The sequence below is a fragment of the Bactrocera tryoni genome, chromosome 1, assembly GCF_016617805.1.
Source record: "Bactrocera tryoni isolate S06 chromosome 1, CSIRO_BtryS06_freeze2, whole genome shotgun sequence".
Taxonomy (NCBI): domain Eukaryota; kingdom Metazoa; phylum Arthropoda; class Insecta; order Diptera; family Tephritidae; genus Bactrocera; species Bactrocera tryoni.
Window position 1 is genome coordinate 51,376,528 of NC_052499.1, and position 22,621 is coordinate 51,399,148.

At 33.7% G+C, this 22,621-nt stretch overlaps 1 protein-coding gene across 4 annotated transcripts in view; it reads left to right on the forward strand.

Annotated features, from left to right (window-relative positions):
* The first annotated feature begins 353 nt into the window (after positions 1–353).
* The window catches only part of LOC120775806 (sodium-coupled monocarboxylate transporter 1), a 149,708-nt gene continuing 127,440 nt past the window's right edge, over positions 354–22,621 (forward strand). For 2 of the 4 annotated variants that reach the window (XM_040106167.1, XM_040106182.1), the window contains exon 1: positions 354–896. The gene's annotated coding sequence lies outside the window, so the exon portion shown is untranslated. Of the gene's footprint in view, positions 897–7,917; positions 8,064–22,621 lie in introns of those variants that run through there. The other 2 variants (XM_040106159.1, XM_040106191.1) reach the window with 1 other exon arrangement.

A 22,621-nucleotide genomic window follows, 5' to 3' on the forward strand; every position in this document is an offset into this window, starting at 1 on the left:
TACAACAACAATTGCGGCAACATAAGCAGACTAAGCAGGGCTATCGCGTACAGCAACAACATCGTACTAATGACTACATAGTAAGACAGCATGTTTGCGCTGGCCAAATGCGCAGAGGAACCTTTTCGCTTAGCTGACATCCATAATGCTCATCACAGTCGAGCGGAGGAAGGCAAAGATGAACCGGCCACGCCGCAAGAAGCAACAACATGCACAAATCTGTGTGTGAGTGTGTATGTTTGTGTGCCTGTAAAAGCAAAAACAGCAAGCCGCTTGTAGACAAGCAATCGGACGCCAATGAAAACAATGAGCTCTCCGCTTTGGTCAGATCTCAGTTGAAACGATCGACTAGGTAGTCGAATCTGAACCTTCGACGCTACCGCAAGTTAACTGCGCTGTGCTTTTGGTGCTGCTGGCTATTGCATTATTGTTAATTTTCGATTTTTTTTTTGCTCACAAAGTATAGGCCGAATCTCGATAGCACGCTTGAAACGCGGTGTACGCTGCACGCTTCGGTCAGATCGCAAATTGTAACAACACTGGGCGGTTAGCTAGTGTGAAATGCTGCGCGACGTGACTCCAACGCAACCAAAGCGGACAATTTTTCGAAAATAAAATAATTATTGATGTTTATAATATAATTGTGGGCCGCAGCGATAACTTCGAAAGAGTGAATTTAATCGAAATATTGAGGATATATAACTCAAGCTTGTGAATTATATTATGAATAGATGCGAATTCGAAATATATAAAAAATAAAACAAAAAACAATTAAGTGCTGATTAAAAAGAGATAACTGAGAATTTGACAAACACATATTCCATATGTATGTATATTTAAATAAAGCATAGAAAACAGTTGAAATTATAAAGGAGCAAAAAAAAACAGCAAAAAAGGTAAACACTTACATATATTTTTAAATATTATATCTCATCTAGTGCAATTCAAGAAAAAATTTAAATTATTAGCAATTAAAGATCGACAAATATTTTGTCAAAGAAAAAAAATGTTACAAGAAAATTTTTTTAATTTTTTTTTACTTTCACACTATATTGCATTATTGATTGTTTCGCATATCTTCTAATATGCTAATGTTAAGCATATGCAAATTCATTTATATTCCTACTGTTTTAAGTTTTTTAAGTTTTCTCCAACTTCGTTTTTGCCGCTGAAATCACTTAATTAAAGTCACCATAAAATGCAAATCAAAAATTGAATTAATTAATTGTAGGTAAATGTAAACAAATGTGGAATGCTCGCATGTTAAATATTCATTTGTATGAATAGCGAGAATAGTAAGAAAAACTTAATATACCCTGTTCAGAGTAAAAATATATCTATGAAAAGAATTAAAAACGTATATCTATGAAAAAATGTAATAAAATATTTAAAAAAAATTAAAGAAAAAATTAAATTTTTAATTTGATTAAAACATTAATATTCCAACACGGCACTGCTTAAATTTATTAAAAATATAATATTTAACAGAAAAAAATTAAAAAAAACTATTTTTTTTTATTAATTAAAATTATTATTAAGAAATTTAATTTTTTTATTTAATTAAATTCAATTTTTTTATTTAATTAAATTTTAATTTTCGATCGGATTAATTAATTAATAATTTTTTATGGTTTTTTTAATTAAAAAAAATTTCCCTGTCGTATATTATATTTTTATACCCTGAACAAGGTATATTAATTGTCACGAAGTTTATAACACCCTGAAGGAAGCGTCGGAGACCCTATAAAGTATATATTTTAATTGTAGTATGTTGAGCTGAGTCGATTTAGCCATGTCCGTCTGTCTGTATATATACGAACTAGTCCCTCAGTGTTTAAGATATCGTTTTGAAATTTTGCAAACGTCATTTTCTCTTCAAGAAGCTGCTCATTTGTCGGTACTGCCGATATCGGACCACTATATCACATAGCTGTCATACAAGCTGAACGATCGAAATCAAGTTCTTGTATGGAAAACTTTCAGATTTGACAATGTATCTTCCCAAAAGTTGGCACGGGATATTTTTCAAAGCAACAATGTAATCTCCGAAGAAATTGTTCAGAACGGCTTACTATAGCATATTGCTGCCATACAAACTGAATGATCGGAATCAAGTTCTTGTATGGAAAACTTCCGCATTTGACTTCGTATCTTCACGAAATTTTATATGGGTTACTGCTTAAGGTTATAATATAATCTCCGAAAAAATTGTTGAGATCAGATTACTATGGCACATAGTTACTAAAAGAAATGCACCTGTGAAGGATATATTTGCTTCGGTGCAGCCGAGTAATTGACTGTTTAATTCCTATATTTGCAAAAAGCCAAAAAAAAAAAAATAAAAAAATGTTAGATTCGATTGCACCGAAGCTACATATATATATATCCTTCACATATACAAAACATTTCATAAAATAACTTAGTTTTGATCGATCGGTTTGTATGGCAGAAATATTCTCTAGCTTTCCGATCTGAATAATTTCTTGAGAGATCCAACCATTACCTTAGACAATAATCCATGCCGAATTTCGTGTAGATATCTTTACAAAGGAAAAAGTCTTTCTTATAAGGACTTGGTACCGATCGTTCCGTTTGCATGGCTATATATCTTCAGTTCAGACAAGTGAGCATTTTCTTGGTCGCATGAACAGACGGGCACGGCTAAATCAACTCGTCTCGTCACGCTGATCATTTCTACAGAGACATATGGTATATACTTTATAGGTTTCTTGACGTTTCCTTTTGACTTTTACAAACATCCTGGCAAACTTAATATAAACTCTGTTTAGGGTATAAAAATAATCGATTTTATAATTCAAACAGTGCTTCAATTTAAAGGCACACTTTTCGTGACAAACAGTCCAAACAAGCTAAATTTCGTTTAAAATATTTTCTTTAAGTGCCCTTAATACTATGTGAATTCGTTTAGAAGAGCACCGACAAAAAATTCTGACTTTTAATACTTTTTGTAGCTTTTGAACTAACTCCATATCAAAGTTTCTTTATTATTTTTCTTTTTTTTAATTAAGAGTTCGTTTTTCATTGAAGAATTACTGAGTTTCGATAGACCAGCAATTGTAACAAAGTTCAGTGCTCTTTTGTAATTTCATCTATTTTGGAAGCTCACTTTCAACTCTCTCTCTGTCTATCTTTTAGACAACTCGTGAATATTTAAACATCTTCTTTTTGAACATAAACTGTCTGCCCAACTAAATTATCCAAAAACATTTTCACACCAATTTCGAAGTTTGATCCTGGATTTTCAGCAAAATGATTATGAAAGAGACAATATAAACAAATGTACCTATATTCTATTCTTCTGCTCAAAAAATGCCACTAAAGATAAATGTTACATTCTTACCACTATATTTAAGACTATATGTACGAGTATATTTGGAATTTGACACTATGAGCCGGTCTCTTCAACACTACTTAACTTAATTTAGCCGAATGAGAAGTCATTGAGCTGGAGAATTTATACTGAAACTTAGTCTAAAGCCTCACCTAATTAAAGCCACCCTATAAATACATAAAAGTCGAATTTTTATTTGGCAAGTCAGGTCCCATACCCGATATTATTCAACCGAAAAGTGATCATGCCCAGTTGTGCCTATTAATGAGTGTTTTGAACTTTACTACAACCACTATATAAATGGAAGAGCTAGAGTAAATTTATTCTAACAAAATCAAAACAACTCAGAAACTTTCTAAAAATATAACTAACCGGATTAGAATAAATACCTCTACGCTTCCATTCAGAGTTCATTAATATTGAGTTCTTTAATTCCGTTTTCTCATCGTGCTTAGCGTGCGATTGGCAGGCACTTGACGCATAAAAGGCGCCGCATAAAAGCAAAGCATGCTCAAGTGTCGCCTTGTAACCCGTTAACCCGCTGATTGGTGATAGCAATGTAACAACAACAACAACGCTATCCAGCTCTTATTGTTAGTAAGGCAATTTATTCTGTTTTACGCTGTTTTTTAGTTATTGTCACAATTGCGCGATCATTTGTCGCTGATCACAGCACTTTTGGCCTTTGATGTGGCTTCAACACGCGATGAACTCACATGTTAGATAAGTGGCAACTTGAAAAATACTAATATGAAGTGCTTTGCAAAGCAACTAATTCGCACTTCGAAAACTATATTCATATACATATAAATGTTTATTCGGTATATATCTAATGTTAACTCCAATCAAGTACGTCTTTGTTGAAAAGAAAAAAATAATTTGGTTTATGCCTAGGATTAATTGTTTACAAATGGCTTTAATATCTCTCTATCATGTCAGTATATTACAATATTGCACCTCGTAAAACCTTATAAGCTCATAGTCTGCATAGGCTCAGTTTTAGTCTTGGAAAACTAGCTTATCGTCGAGGTCGAACACAACGTTTATAATCAATAATAATAATAATATAATCGAGTTTTAGTTACTTTTCTTACTTACTTGTAAGTGAACTTTATTGTAATATTTTCTAGTTTTATAAAACATATGTATTAAGGATTGCAAAGAACAAGAGTCGGAGTAAGTAACAAACTACAAATGTAGCCGATAATTAAAAGAAATGTCCTCCATTTAGATAATATTCAGATGAAACGTATTGCATTAGACCGAGATGTGGGAGATTCAGGATTTACCAAGCGACGTTTTTATTCGTGCTTTAAGATAAGATCTATAGATTTATCTTAGATGAGGATTGCACCGCGACCTTAGATCTATTGTACCCTCTCCTAAGTCACAGCGGCCCATCTAGACGCAATATTCGAATATACTGCTAAGTGCTAGTGAGACGATGTGACCTCTATAGCCGTTCCCTGCGTCTGCAGACTGCTATGCTTGTCAATAAGCAGGTGTTCTGGAGTTTCATGCTCTCTGTCGCAGAACCAGAAATTTTCAGAAGAAGCTTGACCTATGTTATAAAAGTGCTTCTTGAGCTTACAGTGGCCAGAGTCGAATGCGATCGGTAGCCCTAGTGTGTTATAAGAGTAGCTGTCAATACCTATCTCTGCCTTCTCCTTCTTCCTTGCGGAGCAGCTCCTTTATGGAAAGAGGACCCACCGCGATGAAGGGTTCAGGTTCTATTATGTTAGTGGATGCTATACCTTTGTGACCGAGCACCCAGAAGAGGTGCACTTGGTTAAGTTCCGCTAGACTATTCAGCCGTTCCCTACACTAGTGTACCAGTAGCGATATGATCTCATAGACAGAGATTGCTTTAAGTACCGGTCCTTAAGTATAACTAAACGTTATTTGTGATAGTTGCGTTGGAGGTCAATTTCTACGCACCGACTAATGACAAAGACTTCTGCTTGAAAAATATTCGGGAAACTTGTAATAAGTATGGAAACTTTGATTCGTGGTCCTGCGACTCCTCGACCAATTTCATCCGACGTTTTCGAGTCGTCCATGTACTACTTGAATATCTCGAGAGTGAATCCATTCTATTCAACCTTAATGCTTAGGGTAACCTTGAACTTCTTGGTAAAGTTTCTCCTTTTGGTAATGCTGTCGCTTTGGAGGACAGCCAATGGTATTCAACCACTCAATTCCTACAATCGCTGGTATAAGATTACCTTACCTCTGTCACACCCTTCTGTTGTCATTTGGAGTGTATGTTTAGCTACCGAAGACTGCGATGACAAAGCCACCGCGCCATATGTGATTATTGGTCGCATGATCATGGTATACAATCACCAGACAATCCTTCGCTTGAAGTCTCAGGATTTACCAACTAATCGATTGCACACCATTTGCCCTTATTTCTCCATCATGTGATGATTTTCTAATACCGAGATTAATGTTAACGTAAAATGGAATGAAGCTGTATTGTTAGATATCCAACATTCCGCAATCAACTTTGTTGGAAAATAGGTGCTACCAAAGGGCAAGTTACCTCAATCTCAGCACGTTAGAACTTAGTCTTTTACTATTTGACTCAGCCTTAAAGTAGCCCTGGCAAATTTCAACGATGGATTTACATACAAGACATTTCGGCCATTTCTTTATAAATGAGAATAGTCAGAGAAACAAAGTCACACTATGATATTTATTAAACTTGTACATAGGTATCTCCAAGCATTTGCATTTTGAAGTGTTATTAAATATTAGTCACTTCGGTCGACACCTAGTTCATCCCTGCTTAGCAATTTTTGAAACAACAAAACACTCCATATTTATGTAGAGCAAAATTATTTTTAGTTGACCTAACACCTTACAGTTGCTTTAACAATGTCTCGAGAGTGTTTTGTAAAATCAAATTCAGCACCTTTCTAGCGATAACATGGAGTCAGTCACTTGCTTCACGGTTCCTACGCACTGAATATTTCGCATTTATAAATATTTATGCCTAAACTATGTATATAAAACCTCAGCAAAGTACCAAAACAGTTTAAAATTTGTGAACTCGTTAGTTTACTGGTCCAAAAAAGACCGGAATTGGACTAATTGTTCTGTTATTATTGCGAATTTACCCTGAACAGGGTATTTTAAAAGGAAAAGTCAGAGACCATTTAAAGTATATACAATATTTAAATTATCAGCATAATCAGCTAAGTTGAGCTTTAGTAGTTATGTCCGTATATCCATCCGTCAGTCTATATATTCGAACTAGTACGAACTAGCCCATCAGTGTTTGAGATATCTCTCTGAAATTGTATACCCGTCCTTTTCTTTCTAAGAAGCTGCTCATTTGGCGAAACAGCTGATATCGGACCACTATAGCATATAGCTGTCATACAAACTGAACGATCGGTATAAAGTGCTTGTATGGAAAACATTTCCATTTGACGAGTTATCTTCACGTAATTTCGCATGGATTGATATTATCCAATAAAACAATGTGATCTCCGAAAAAATGGTTCAGATCGAATCACTAGTGTATATAGCTGCCACACAAACTGGCCGATCAAAGTGCTTATGAGGAATATTTCGTATTTGTAAAGGATATTATAGTTTCGGTGCAACCGACATTAATGTTTTTTATTGTTTCCTGTTTGTTATATTTTTGAGATGTCAGTTTTATTACTGTATTAGTAGTTTTGGCTGTTTTTTACTAGTTTCAGAACTATTTCTTTAGATAATATTCAGTTTATAATAGAAACGCATGAATTATAAAACTAGTGAATAAAAATTTAGATCTAGAAATGCCAAGCTGGTCAAGGTAAATATCAGTTTAGACCTTGAACTTTTTCCCTAAAATCTGTCTAGTCTAGTTATAAGTCGGTGAGGAAAAGTTGTTAGATAAATATCAATTTTTATTGCAAAAAAAAATGATAGAACCAAAAAAAAACAAAATTGACTTTGTAGCCGAGCATAACATTCGAAAACCTTAAAGTTGTTTGAACATAAAAGTCGACTGACTACTTTGGCTTGTGTTTCAGACCAGTTATAAGGTACTTAGTTAATAACTTCTATATTTGACTATAGGTTATATATGTGTGTAAGCATGTGTACGAGTACAAAAAAAAACGGTGGGCTCTATGTTTTAATTAGTAAAGTGAAAAAGAAAAACAAACAGCGATTGCGAATAACTGTAACGTAGTGTGACTCTATGGCCGAGAAAGAGGTAGTAGTCTCAGCTTTGCGTTTTATTTATAAGTATTTAGTGGAGCTTAATTTCGGTTTGAGTGGTGCCTTGTGTATTTTTCAGAAATAAAATTTAAAATGTGCGAAACTTTTAATATAATAATTTAAGTACAACTTAAATGAATTGCATAAAGGTGAAAAGCAAGCGAGAAAATTACAAAAAAATAAGTGGGAATATTAAAAAAATAAATTAATTAAAACAAAAATATTAAAAAAAAACACAAAAATAACTCGAATTGCATTTTATTCCAATTTTTATTTTTATGTTTTAAATCACGTGATTGATTAATCAATCAATCTTTTGCTATATAAAGTAAAATTTAGACTCACTCATATATGGAAAAGGTGGAAAAATTTCTTGCCAACTCCAAACAAATGTGTAATTACACAAAAATCTAATTACTTACTTTTGCAACAGCGGCATTTGTCAAGCTCGCAGCGTTCACACTTCAGCTGCGCCTGCAAATGCATGTCGGTAAGTGGTAAAGTGACGATATGCGCCACTATTAAAACTAATTGAAAGATCACACGCTGCAATAATGAAAAGAAAATTAATTTAGCAAAGCGCTAACAAAAACAAAAATATTTGCACAATAATCATAAGCGAATTATTGTAATTTCTACAATTTAAACTTTTTTAATAAAAACATTAAAGCATTGAAAAATTAATACACATTTGATAAAGTCAAACGAAATTATATAATTTGGTGGAATTTCATAACATTTGTACTACAAATGCGAATGTTTTGCTATTTGTTAAAATAAAAAGAATAAATGAGTTCCAAACGCTGAACAACAACATGATATTATCGCCGTCACATGACATGCGCGTTATGCATTCAAAAAGGTTTTATCAACGAATACATTTTATAATTAAAAATAACTAATAAATAGAAGTGGCAAATTAAAGAATTTGCGGTGAATAGTAAGCAATTTGTGAGGAAAAAAATTTTAAAAACTTATTATGAAATTTTTTCGTAAAATTTACAGACTTTTTTGGTAAAATTTACACGTTTTTTGGTAACAAATTAAGTGTAAGCTTTTAAAAATATTTCATGGAAATTTTTCGAAATCAAGTTAACCAAATTAAAAAGTTCCAATGAATAATACTAGCCTAGCAGACAAATTGAAATGTGATTCTTGCATCATCACATCAATTTCTGGCTATTTTTGTGTCTAAAAGCACATACATATTTACTAAAATACTACGACACCACTAGCGTTTCAACAAATTAATAACAACGTAATTTCCGCTAGACGAGCGCGTTCACCCACACTCAAGATCCAACGACCTAACCAAAAAAAAACGTATAATTATAATCCTCACTGACCGCCTTGGCCCTGGCGATTATTGGCAAGAATACAGAAACGAACGTACAAACAGACATGGAAAACTATTTCAAAGTGGTAAATGTAATATATTTAAATTTTTTTTTTGTTAATACCCAGTAAACGATTTGGTATGAAATGGAAGAAATTATAAAAAAAGTAGAAATTTTAAGAAAAAAATTTTAAAATTACCCTTCACATATACAAATGATTCCTTCTAAGAATTTTTCCTTACTACAATTTGTATTTAGTCAAATGAAAAGGTTTTCAATGAATCCAATGGTTCAGTTTGCATGGCTCTACATGCTATAGTCATCCGATCTGAATAATTTTTTTGGAGATTGCATCGTTGCTTTGGGCATTCATCGTTGCCAAACTTTTGAAGATATCTTTTCTCATGAAAAAGTTCTCCATAAAAGCTCTTTTTCCAATCATTCAATTCCTATGACAGCTATGTATATGCTATAGTGGTCCGTTATCGGCGATTCCAACAAATGAGCAGCTCCTCAGTAAGAAAATGATGAGTTTTGCATGAGTTCAGATCGATAACTCAAAAATTGACGGACTAGTTCGTATATGCATATATTGACGGATGGACGGACAGTCAGAGGAACATCGTTAAATCGACTCAGCTCATCACACATCATTTATATATATACTTTATATGATCTTCGACGTTTCCTTTTGGGTGTTAGAAACGTTGTGGATATATTAAGGGTATAAAAAAAGAAAACTGTAAGGCGGAGGATCTTCCAGTTATACTCGTAATTAAAAGCTCATACTTGGAAAGTCTTTCTTAGAGTTGCCTAAAAACCTAATTTGCAAGGCACTAAGCGAAAAATATACATTTGAATTTTTTTCGACCCACCCTAATAATATATATCTTCAACTGAAATGCAAAACAACGTATCTTCAAAAATCGAAATTGAGTTTTTTATTGCCCACGACTCACTACATCATATTACATATATGTAGCATAAAATGTTCAGCTTCTACAGTCCGATATAAAGAATATATAACCATTTTATAATCAAAACTCATATTTTGTTTCAGTGGTTTCTGTTATAACGTTTTTCCTTCGCCTGTAAACTTATGAAAAATGATGTTACGCTATTTTGCATTTTAGGTGATGATATATATACACATATGTATATAATAATTAATTGTATATTACTTTTTAAATAAAATTGCAGACAATGGCTCTCCTTTCTCTCTTTTCAATCACATTTTAATTCCTACAATGAGTATTTACAAAGAAATACTCACGCCACCGCTCACTGGGTATACTCGATGGTATACTATAAGTATGTGCCATATGTAGTTTGTGTTTTGGCTGCCTGGCTGTCTGCCAGCAGATCTTTGTCTCGTGCGCCTATAACACAATAAGAAAAAGAAAAAACAAAAGAAAATATAAAAAAAATTCTGCTATGAAATGAAAAAATAGTCGAAGTATTAATTTGAACAATGGCATGCACTTCACTTCATTACCCAACAAATGCTTCAACAGCTGATCGCAGTTGCCGCATACTCAATATATGTACTCGTATAATATTATGCACACATATAGCTGACATACATACATACGTACAAAGTTCATATGCAGCAACGAAGTGTGTGTGTGAATATATTTTGGTAAACAAAACTCGAAATGTCGCTGAAAGTGTTAATTGCTGCACACTCTTTCCTTATTCTTTGTTGACTTTGCTTTCGAATTTCCCGTTGCCTTTATTTCTTATTAACATTTTTTTCTTCATTTTATTTTAGCTTGGCATTTGTTTTGCTATTTCTTCTAGCAATTTTTGCTTTCACTCTTCGCACAGTATTTTAATGGCGCCATGCAATGCACTTTGTCGCCAATTAATAATGGGCGAATATATTGTGCATTTCATTGCTTCCGACAAAGCGGTATCGGTCGCAGACTCGTGCAAATGAAACATCGTGTTACATTTATTTAAGTAAAAGCTAAGTACATAAATTAGTAGAAAAGTGAGAAATGCGCACAAAAGTTCCTTTATGCAGGCAGTTTGCCTTATTATGTCGCTATATTTAGTGTCTCATATATATACATATGTACATACTATATATATATATTTATGTATATACATATGTAACGCACAAAGTTTGATCAGTTCATGTAGGATGAGGTTAGGAACCTCCATTCTCTTTGTCTACTTGTACATATTTTATACCTACGATTTCACCGCCTATTGATTCGTTGATTGCCTACAGAAATCGAAATTTTTATTTAATTCTATTATTTTGACTATACTGTGCGATACTTTTTCGATTTTTGTTGTATGAAAAAATAAGAAAAAAACGTTAACTTTGGATTCAACGAAGCTATAATCTCGATCTGAACAATTTTTCTGGAGACTACGCCCTTGCTTTGGACAACTCCTACTGAATTTGGTAAAAATATATCGTTAAGTAAAAAATCCAAGCACTTTTTTCCGAACGCTCAAGTGCTGAACACAATGAGCGCGACAGACTGCAAACGACATCAGTCAAATATTAGAAGACACACGTTCTTAGGCACACAGTTATTGAGGCATCTGCACAACTACATAACTGGACACAAAAGAACGTGTGTATTCTAATATTTGACAGATGTCGTTTGCAGTCTGTCGCGCTCATTGTGTTCAGCACTTCAGTTTACTCGCAACAAACAATTATCACCGAAGTTCTTTTCCAATATTCTGAACGTTTCGGCTCCAGAAATATGAATTCGCACACTACATTTAAGGGATTAGTCGCCAAATAAACTTTATATGCTTCAGAAAGACAAACGTATACTAAACACTAATAATTATTTTGACATTCAAAGTAATCTTCCTCAAACATATTTGTCTCAACCCTTCCAATTTTAAAATTTGTCTTCCAACCCTCAAATTACTTGTGTTAAGAACACTTCAGATTTAAATTCTTTCATCGATGCAGCTTACATCTTTTAATGGCAGAAAACTTACTTTCTTTTATGGGTCTCATTTGATTAAGAAATAGATACGTTCAACTTCTTTCAATGATCTTGACTTTTATGAGCAAATTCTTGACTTATTCAATGCTAGCACGAGGTTTAGATTTTAGAAATTTTAGTTTAAGTTTCAATTTTTTGCTGAGTTCTCAGGAAAACGCTTTAAAATTTGAAAATCTGATGTAAATGATTCATAAAGAAGTTATTAAAATAATGATTACTCAATTTTTCTATACATACTCAATTAAAAAAAAAATACCAAATAAAAAAATATAAAATACCAATCCGCCTTATCACCAGCGGTTTTGAAGTTCTCACAATACTAATTTTCAAATATAAATTTCTTTAGAACAAATAATAAAATAATGAATGAAATATGATAATTTTATACAAAACTTACGAGTAAAACTATTAAAAATTCTCTAAATAAAAAAATATACAATAGCATGGACTTTTTAATGTTCGAAAAGACTGACATCACAGAAAAGCTATTAACTGATTAAAAACCCAGACCCAGAATATAGGCATACATGTATGTATATATATAAACATTAATATATTATACTTATGTTATCGTACTTATTTATACTGCTTATTTAATCTATCTATAATCTATACATTTTATAAAATATTAAATTTTGATTAATACTATTTTTTTTTTATTTATATAATTTTTTTTATTAACGTCTTAACCCTTATCTGTCAATTTGACCTTTATACATATTCTTTATAGATTAAGTGTCATATATGTATATTAGGGTGTTTTTTTTTAACTATTCCTTGGAAATACCCTTAACAAAATTCTCTGAAAACTTTAACCCCTAATATTAACATTAAGAACTGGACCAAGGCCTGTAAAAATTTTCCATAGAAAATACACTACAATCGTGAGTTTTTATCTTTAAATTCCTACAGATCAGAGGTATTTTATGGCATCGCTTCGACTTTAGACGCATATTTTTCAGAATTATTCACTCTACAAAAGTGTCCAGTTCAACAAAGTCGTAACTCACACCAGCGAGGTAGTACCGGGCTCTAAACCCGATTTTTCCAAGAATTTCGCATTTTTTTATATATATCTCGTAGATGACAGGAGCTATAGAAAAAATGTACATGACAAATTTGTAGGAAATTTTATTTGCTATAAAAAGGGTACAGGATCAAAATCGCTATCATTAACACTTCTCGAGATATTCGGCTTTTGTTTTAATTATCAAGAAATTATAAGTGCCAATGAATTTTATAATATTATAATACAAATTTTAAATCAAACTGGCCAAACAAAATCAAGTCCTTGTATATTGTTTACCCGGAATTTGAAAATAAAACGCAAAATATTTAATTATTCATCTATCTTTATTGTGTTGCCTTCAAAGTAATCCTCTCATGCCAATAAACACGAAACACTTTTCAAAAGCACTTTTTGGGTTGGCATTAGCTCCGAATTTTGTTTCATACTTCAGTCGACTGAACCCGGGTTCCACAGAGCGGCAATTTCAATTTGAGGAACAAGAAAAAATCACACGGAGCCAAATCTGGTGAATACGCTGGTTGATCGAAGGTTTTCATTGCGTTTTTGGATTTAAATTCGAGCAAAATCGTGGCTCGATGCGATGCTGCATTATCATCGTGTAAAATCCAATAATTGTTCATCCACAATCCGCCTGTTTTCGACGGATGTTCTCACGCAAACGCATCAATACGGCCAAATAAAGCTCATTATTAACCGTCTATTCTTCTGGAACAAATTCACGATACGCCAAACCACGAATATAAAAAAAATGAGCATCACCTACAGTTTTGAGCGTCTTTGGCGTGATTTTTTTGGTTTCTGCTGGTGTTTTCCCTCCATTCCGATGATAGTTGACTAGTTTGCATGTTAAACTCATAAATCCATATCTCATCGACAGTTTTAATTCTCTCCATAAATGTGGGATATGAATTCTCACGTTCAAGCATCTCCAAAGCGACTTATTTAAAGTACTCTTATTGAAATAAAACTCATCTTTATCCAGACGAATCGAGCAAGAACGCGTTTCATACCCAAAATAACCACCAAAATCATTCGAACGGGCTCGCGAGAGATGTTGTGCTCTCTTTCCATCTCTCTAATACTTGTCTGATGATATTCAGTCATCATATCCTTCACTTTTTTAAAATTTTCATCAGTTGAAGAGGTCGAAAGTCGTCCAGAACAAGGCATATCTTCAACGATCTCTCGACAATCGTGTGCCACTTGTTGGCTTGTGTTTTTGATAAAACTGAATCACCGTAAGCATTTTCCAACATTCGCAACTATTCCGCAAACGAAATTTTAGAAAGACAAAATTTTAGATAAATTCTTTGTTCAATATTTTTATTCATTGAAAAAATCGCAAGGCACTACTGAAGAGTGCCGACTTAAACAGCCGCTTTAAACAAACTGATTGTCAGATCGCGCTCATATTTGGCATATTAATTAATGACGGTCCTACAAACTTAACAAAATACATTCTTTTGAACTATCATTTACTTGGGGCCGGGCCGAACTATCTCAAGTGGTCCTTGTATATAAAACTTTTTTATTTGACAATATATCTTTTTTTTTTATAGCCGAGTCACAAAAGGCAAGAGAGTTTTAAGCGTTCTTAAGCGATCTTAAGCTGCTCAGCTACAGAAACAAAAATTTCAACAGCCGAAATTAAGAATTAGATTAAAGTTTATAATTTTTAAATGTTACTTGTTAAGAGTAGATAAAATAATTTTTTTAATGGTAAAGAGTGAGTCTGTTAGATCAAATGTGCTGGAATGAAAATTGAAATCATGACATATACGGCGGAATGGTTCGTTTAACTCAAAATTTGTTCTAGAAAATTTTAAAATTAAGGGTCTAAACTGCCTGGTAGGGCGAGCGGGAACGTTAAAATTAATATCAGATAAGAGAGATGGGCTACAGACTGACCCATTCATGAGTTTTACAAGAAATATTATACCAAGCATCTCCCTACGACTAGCGAGTGTCGGGAGATTTATAAGTTTTAAACGGTTAATGTAAGGGGGAAGATTTAAACTGAAATCCCAATGCAAATGATTTAAGGCAAAAAGTAAAAAATGTTTTTGAACGGACTCTAACTTATCCGAATGGACTTGGTAACTAGAGTTCCAAACCACAGAAGCATACTCCAATATAGGCCTCACCAGAGATGTAAAAAGAATTTTTGTGGTAAGCGGATCTCTAAATTCTTTAGACCAACGTTTAACAAAACTAAGAGCGCCTTTAGCTTTAAAAACCGTGGAAGATACGTGAAGATTAAAATTAAGTTTGGGGTCCACAGTTACTCCCAGATCAACAAAACTGCATACTTGCTCCAACCTAAAGTTTTGTATTGCGTATGAAGTAGCTCTACAGCTCTACGTGAAAAGCACATCGTTTTGCATTTTCTAAGGTTCAATGGCATGTCATTTCTATCACACCAAGAAACTAGGTTGCTTAAGTCTGTTTGCAACTGACATCTTTCGTTGTTTGAAGTATATGTTTGAAAAAGTTTTACATCGTCAGCATATAATAAAACTTTTGAAAACTTAACAACGGATGATATGTCATTAATAAATAACAAGAACAGAATTGGACCAAGATGGCTACCTTGAGGAACGCCTGAAGGAACATTGATTATGTCAGAAAAAGTATCTTTAAATATGACTTGTTGAATTCTATTACTAAGATAAGAAGCAACCCATTTTAGAAATATTGGTTGAAAACCAAGAAGATCAAGTTTATTCAAAAGAATTTAATGGTTTACTTTATCAAAAGCTTTACTAAAATCTGTATATATAACATCAGTATTCTTATTCTCCCTAAAGCCCGTTGATACATGTGATACAAATTCAAGCAAATTAGTTGTGGTAGATTTCCCTTTACGATCCGGATCCGGAAGGTTATGTCGTCTGTTATAATTATATATATATTTATGGCATATTAAGTAATCTTTATTCGAATTTGTTTATATCAATCAAGGGGGTTTTATACAGCACCTTATTTACACAGCCTGCTTAGAAGAGTCTAAGCCTTTTTTCTAGCATACATACGCACATACATCATATATATACGTATGTATAGCAACGCGAACAAACACATATGTGCCAACGTACGACCAGAGAGAGGGAGAGAAAGAGAGAGCTTAGTAAGCATATTCTCATATTCAACTAAATATAATGACGTCTTTATTTTTTCCAAACACAAGAAGAAAAAATATTTATTTATAAAAAAACATGCATATAGAAAAATGACCTCCTACGTCACCTTCTAGACTGCTAAATGCTTGTATCAATAAACCGTTTTATCGTTTAAGTTTTAACCAGCTTTTATCTGGCTTTATTTCAAAATTCAATTCACACATTTTGATTCACTTTCTTTATTGAAGCTTGTCGTCAGTCGCCTGTGACACATTTTCAATGTTGTACATATGTACATACATACATAAGTATGTATGTATTTCGTTGGTCTCTGAACAATGTCAACTTTTTTCATCAATTTGAGCGTTTTCTTTAAGTTTTGAGACGGAATATGTGTGTAGATATAGTAAATAAAGACATATGTTTGTAGATTTGTACTACTTATTTTAATAAACTACTACTTAAGTTAATAATAGTAGGAAATAACTGTTTTGCTGGAGTTTTATTATACAGTTCTACAGTTTTGTGTTATATTTCAAAAGCGCCTCGTGAAATTTCGAAAACGCGGAAAGCAAGTTCCCAAGAGTCGTATGAGTGTTTCTTCAGAAAATCAAAAATGGGAAATTAATTATTTAATTAAATAATTACCTCAACAAAACTATTGTTAGATCGAATTGCAGAAAATAACTGCAATTTTTTACGATAAAAGTTTAAAACACAGCTAAATAAGAATTTTTAGAATAAAAAATCACTAAAAGAAAACAACAAACAAAAAGCAGAAAAATTTTTCTTTGGACTAACAGTGGTAAGTGTTGAGGCGGGCTTTGACTTTATATTTTCCACCGCGATTAATATAATTAGCATAGTTATTATTTTGGATGAAAGGAAAACTCTTTAACAACAACATTTGGGCAAAAACATTTAATTGCTTCAATTAAAAATTCAATTTCGTTACATAATTGAGGTTAGTCACTAGTTAAGTGAATTATTTGTTTTTTTCAACTAAACCGGCAATAATAATTATTTTCTCAGTAGAAACAAAAATATATTTTTATTACCAACACCAGTTTACTATATTTCATAAAAAACATATAAATTTGTATACCCTGAAAAGATGTATATTGCATAGTATAACTGCCATATAAACTCTTCAATCAAAATCATTATCAGATAAGGGTAGACGAGAGCTCAAATATCGAAAATGGTTGGGAAAATAGGCATATGAAGGGAGAACGTGAATTTTTAAACGTTAAAAACAGCTCAGCTCGAAAATTCTTGATTCTACAACTTTTGTTCAACACCTTTTTACATAACCACAATACTTAGTATTTGAAAAAATTCAAATATCCAAGTTTTTGGAATTTTTCTGATACAGGCAGTGTGAAATTAAATGAAATCGGATGATAAAACTTTGCACGAATAGTTTGCTTTGAGGTGTTGCCACCTTATGACCAAGAATTGTCTAAATCGAATCAAAACTGTTCAAGCACCTAGGTACCGCGTAAGTGGATAGTAACTATAATTGAATTTTTAGCGAAAATATCGGTCAATGTGCGTTATATGATTGAAATTCAGACATAACTAATCCTTTACTAGTATGTCTGTGTGTCAAAAATAAGTTGAATCGGTTCAACACTTCCCTTAGCTCTAATATACGTAATACAATGATTTTCCAGGTTACTTATACCGCATATGTATATCGGCCTTTTCGAGAGTTATCTTAATAATATTGAAAGAGTGTGTTTTCCTTGTAAAACTGCATTTTTGTTCTTAGAATGAATAAAATCGGCTGAAAACGCGCCCTAGACCATATACATACATATAACTAACAAGGCATATGTAGCTAAAGGTACATCACTGGCTTTAATTCATCCAAGTTGGAAAAGTACGGAATATTCGGTTATACCCGTACCTACCTCTTCCTTATTTGTTTTTTTTTTTTTTTTTAGGAAGCGAGGTAACTGTTTTTAAGCCTTAGAAATTCCACCCCACCTCTCTCCTTCTACTTGCAGACAATAGATTGCACTAAATTTTTTTTTCTTTTTTCTTTAACTTTTTACGTTTTTCAAGTGCTTCTACTCAGGTCTAGGCACGATTACGATTCTTGCGGCGCCGCGATTTGATGGTACCGATGGATAGAGGAGGATTAAAAAATATATATACGTATACTGTCCTCAGACGCATAGTTTTCGAGATATTTCACTTCAAAGTTCCACAATTTTACATGCAATTCACTCTTATTTTGTTTTGTTGTGGTTATTCTTTACATGTCATGACAAATACCGCCGCAAGAATCGTAATATTGCCCAGGTCTATATAGAGATATTCATAATGATTCTATATTAGCCTTAATTCGGCTTAAAATTGTTTGTATCAAACAATGCGCCTATAAAGAACTAGCAAATTGTTTTCCGTTGGAAGCAAGCCATTGGTTGGTTCCTTTCTTTTATTGACATCATGTTTATATACCATAATTAAGAGTTTATTTGATATAGCCGTAGAAAAAATGTATCTCTATTCGCGTTAAGATTTTATCAAGGACTAAGAAGGGAATAAGACTTTAACATTTTGTTCTACCCTAACTTGTCGAGTGATCACTAAGTTTCCATATTAAATCACAGATCCTACATGACTTCTGAAAGATCTGCTAATTTATTATATCAAAGGGTTAATTTTTAATTAAGCTTTCGGAAATTCCATCTTTATGAGTCCCTCCAGCTTCATATGTATAAGTAGTTGTTTGTTTAATATTGATTGCGAACACAGGACTGTAGCTTGCATGGGACTCACAAGCCAATTTAACTACAATCACGTACATCTAGTAATGTTAAACTAATTGGGCAGCAATATGGCAATTCTACTTTAATTTTTTAATTTATAACTACTTTCATATAATTAGTACAGATTTTTCCGCTAATAAATATAGCGTAAACTAATTGTTTAGGGTAATGATTGGTCAGGAGTAAGTAATTATGCCAGTGTTAACACAATTCTCAATTAATTTAGCGATAAATAATTAAATACTGTAGTATGTTGAAAATATTAGCCTATTTATAAAAGATCAAGTAAATACTCATAGCACGTAGTTAATTGTAGAATTGCGTTATGTGCTATAATTTCCGCTAATTTGACGTGAGCATACATTTGTTGTTGTCAAAGTCACTGCGTTGATCTTAACAGAACCGTGCCGAGCACAATTTATATTAAAACATTTAAAATGAATGAAATATCGGATGATTAATAATAATAATATGAAAAATGATATTAAAGCAATAATCTCTATTTGATTTCTAGTTGACTTCCTAAATTTGAAAACATAATACAATTCTCATTGTTGATCCTTTCACAAGACGAGCGGTTCTTCTTCTTAATTTATGTACCATACACACCGCTTAAGCGATTACAGCCGAGTTTACAACAGCGCACCAGTCGTTCTTCCTTTTCGCTGTTTGACGCCAATTGGAGATTATAAGTGTAGCCAGGTCCTTCACCAACGGAGGTCCTTCCAACGGAGTGGAGGTGTTTCTCTTACTATGCTTCCCCCGGCGGGTACTGCTTCGAAGCCTCTCAGAGCTGGAGAGTGACGACTGTTTGTTTGTTGACAGCAGATATTGCATTTTCCATTACCAGACCCATTAACTTTACTCCTTTATCCAGTCTCGAGAAAGCAGAACCACCGGCACGGTTGTTGAGGCCAATGTTATCAATATCATCAGCGTACGCCAGCAGCTGTACACTCTTATAGAAGATTGCACCTGCTCCATTAAGTTCCGCAGCTAGAATTATTTTCTCGAAGAGTAGATTGAAGAAGTCACACGATAGGGAGTCGAATTGTCTGAATCCTTCTTTGGCATCGAACGGCTCGGAGAGGTTCTTCCCGCCCCTGACGGAGCTTTTGGTATTGTTCAACGTCAGTTTGCACAACCATATAAGTCTTGCGGAGAAACCAAATTCTGGCATAGGGCAGCTCCTTTTCGTGCCGTCAAAAGCAGCTTTGAAATCGAAGAAGAGATGTGTGTCGACCCTTTTTTATGGGTCTTTTCCAAGATTTGGCGCATGGTGAATATCTGGTCAGTTGTTGATTTGACAGGCCTAAAGTTGTTATTATTTTTTTTATTGGCTGCGTTTTTTTACGTGGCGGGTCACAAACCCAGCGCACAACCCTGGTGAGAAATGATTCGCCCTCTCACTTTAGCTCGCCTTCAAAAGGATATTCTTTGGCTACCCAGAGGATAATTGATCTAGAACCGGAAGCTGTGAGCTGCTTGAGTCACATGTAAAAGAATCGTTTCTGGCCAAACCCGCTTCCCTAATCGAAGACGATGGAGCAGACGTTCCAATGCCCGACCATGAAGAAGTTCGAATAGCAATTACCCGTTTGAAGAACAACAAAGCGGCGGGGCCGATGGATTGCCGGCTGAGCTATTAAATCACGGCGGAGAAGAGCTGATAAGGCTCTTCTTTGTAATTTTGGTCGGACGAAAGCATGCCCAACGATTGAAATTTAAGTGTGCTCTGCCCAATCCACAAACATTGTCAGGGTATAAGGTGAGGAGGGTGTCATTAAATCAGCTATTCACAGTGAAGTATGTTGGTAACGTATGTATGTGACCATTCCATTAGAAACGAGCTCTAATTCTTTCTCCCTTCAAAGAGTCTACGTACTTAATAGATAGGAGTTTTAGATATGCAGTTTACTCTAAAGCTCTCTTTATGTCTTTCTTAGCTTCCTTCATATTTGTGACATTGCAGCATATTTTCGTATTGAATCCATCGGCACGAGCACCGCCCATCATTAAAGAATTTTAAGTCAATGGCATTAATACTAGATAAACATAAATATATATTATGTACGCAAATGCAAATAAATTAAGTGAAATCATCATAATTCATTTCGAGCTCATGTGCGATTAAATATGCAGCAAAGCGCATACCAGTCTTCAATGGAAATTAAATTGGAAATCCACTAACCTTCGACGCCTCTTCGAGACACCTCAGCTTTCTGTTTATAATTTTTCCGGCGTCCAACATGCAAATGTAGCCCGGCAATTAATTAGAATTATAAATGTATAATATATAATTATCTTATAATCGAACGTGCCACCTTCTCAGCTACTTATGTATGTGCACAGTCGTGTTTACAAGGTTCTTCAGCAACGCTAATAATTACAAGAGAATGAGAAAATCTTGCTTTATTTATATGCAATCATTAAGGTTTGCTCTTTGCTAAACCGAAAACGATGATGAATGCGCAAATTGCATGCGAGCTTCTTTCTACACTTCAAGCAGAACGCACATTTGCATATACATTAGAGAGGGTCGTCGAACAATATGTTCAGAGATTGTAGCATTGCTCTGAACGCTGATCTAAACAAATTTTTTCGAAGATATCTCAGCAAATAAAACAATTTTCCATACATGGATTTGGTTTTTTATAGATAAGTTCGTATGGAAGCTATATGTTATAGTAGTCCGATCTGAACAATATGTTAGCCCTGCTTTGGATAGTAATCCAAACAAAATATTGTGAAGTTATCTTGTGAAATAAAAAAAAATTTCTTACAAAGACTTGGTTTTAATCAATCATTTTGTATGGCAGCTATGTGTTATATTGGTCCGTTATCGACAGTTCCGTCAAATGAGAAGCTTCTTGGTCTTGTGCAGTACTTCACGTCAACATCTCAATATCTGAAAGACTTGTTTTCCTATATATAAACTGTCGAACGTACATATAGACAGAAAGACAGACGATATGTGGGGTCTCCGATGTTTCCCTCTGCGTGTTACTACATTCATGGCAAACTCAATAAAGCCTGGGTATTAAATTTGTTGTTTGCAGAAGTCTTCAAATTGGCAAAGTCTAATATTCTTTATATATTTGAACTTTTACTTGACCATAATATGCGATAGCAGCGTTGCAACGATACTTTCAACATTTAAATATCCTTTCCATTTTTCTTATTGGCCTACATTGACTTTTACCGCAACTAAGTTCGAAAAAAAATGATTTTTGATAAACTAAACCTTAATCGTAATAGATGTATTATTTTCTAAATATAAGAAATAATAAAACAAAGAACAATTTTATAAATTTCTCCACCAACCGAGCATAAAAATTGTTTTAAATATACGTTTCTGCAATTTCTTTTCTATTATCTTCAAATTGTCACACCCTAATGTGCTTAAGAACCAACAACCAAACATTCTTGCAAATATGCTAGTGCTAGTACATGCCGCCTTTGGCTGTGGCGCGTACTGCTAAAGTTTAAAAATAACCACAACACACTTGGATGGCCAACGAGAATAGTTATGCGCACACACCCACACACACACACATGCACACGCATGTACTTTCATACAAGCAATATCTCTTCGAGTTTATATAAAGGTTGCCGCATGAGATGGCGTATAAATAAATCCATCAGGCGCTGAGCGAGGCGGAAGGGCAGTGGCGGCTATGAGAGAGTAGCACACGAATAATTTGCACGTCTCAGCCGCAACAACAACCACAACAGCAACAACATATCCGCCAATAATAAATAACAACCTAGTGCGGTGGCCGGCGATTGCTATTTTCAGCT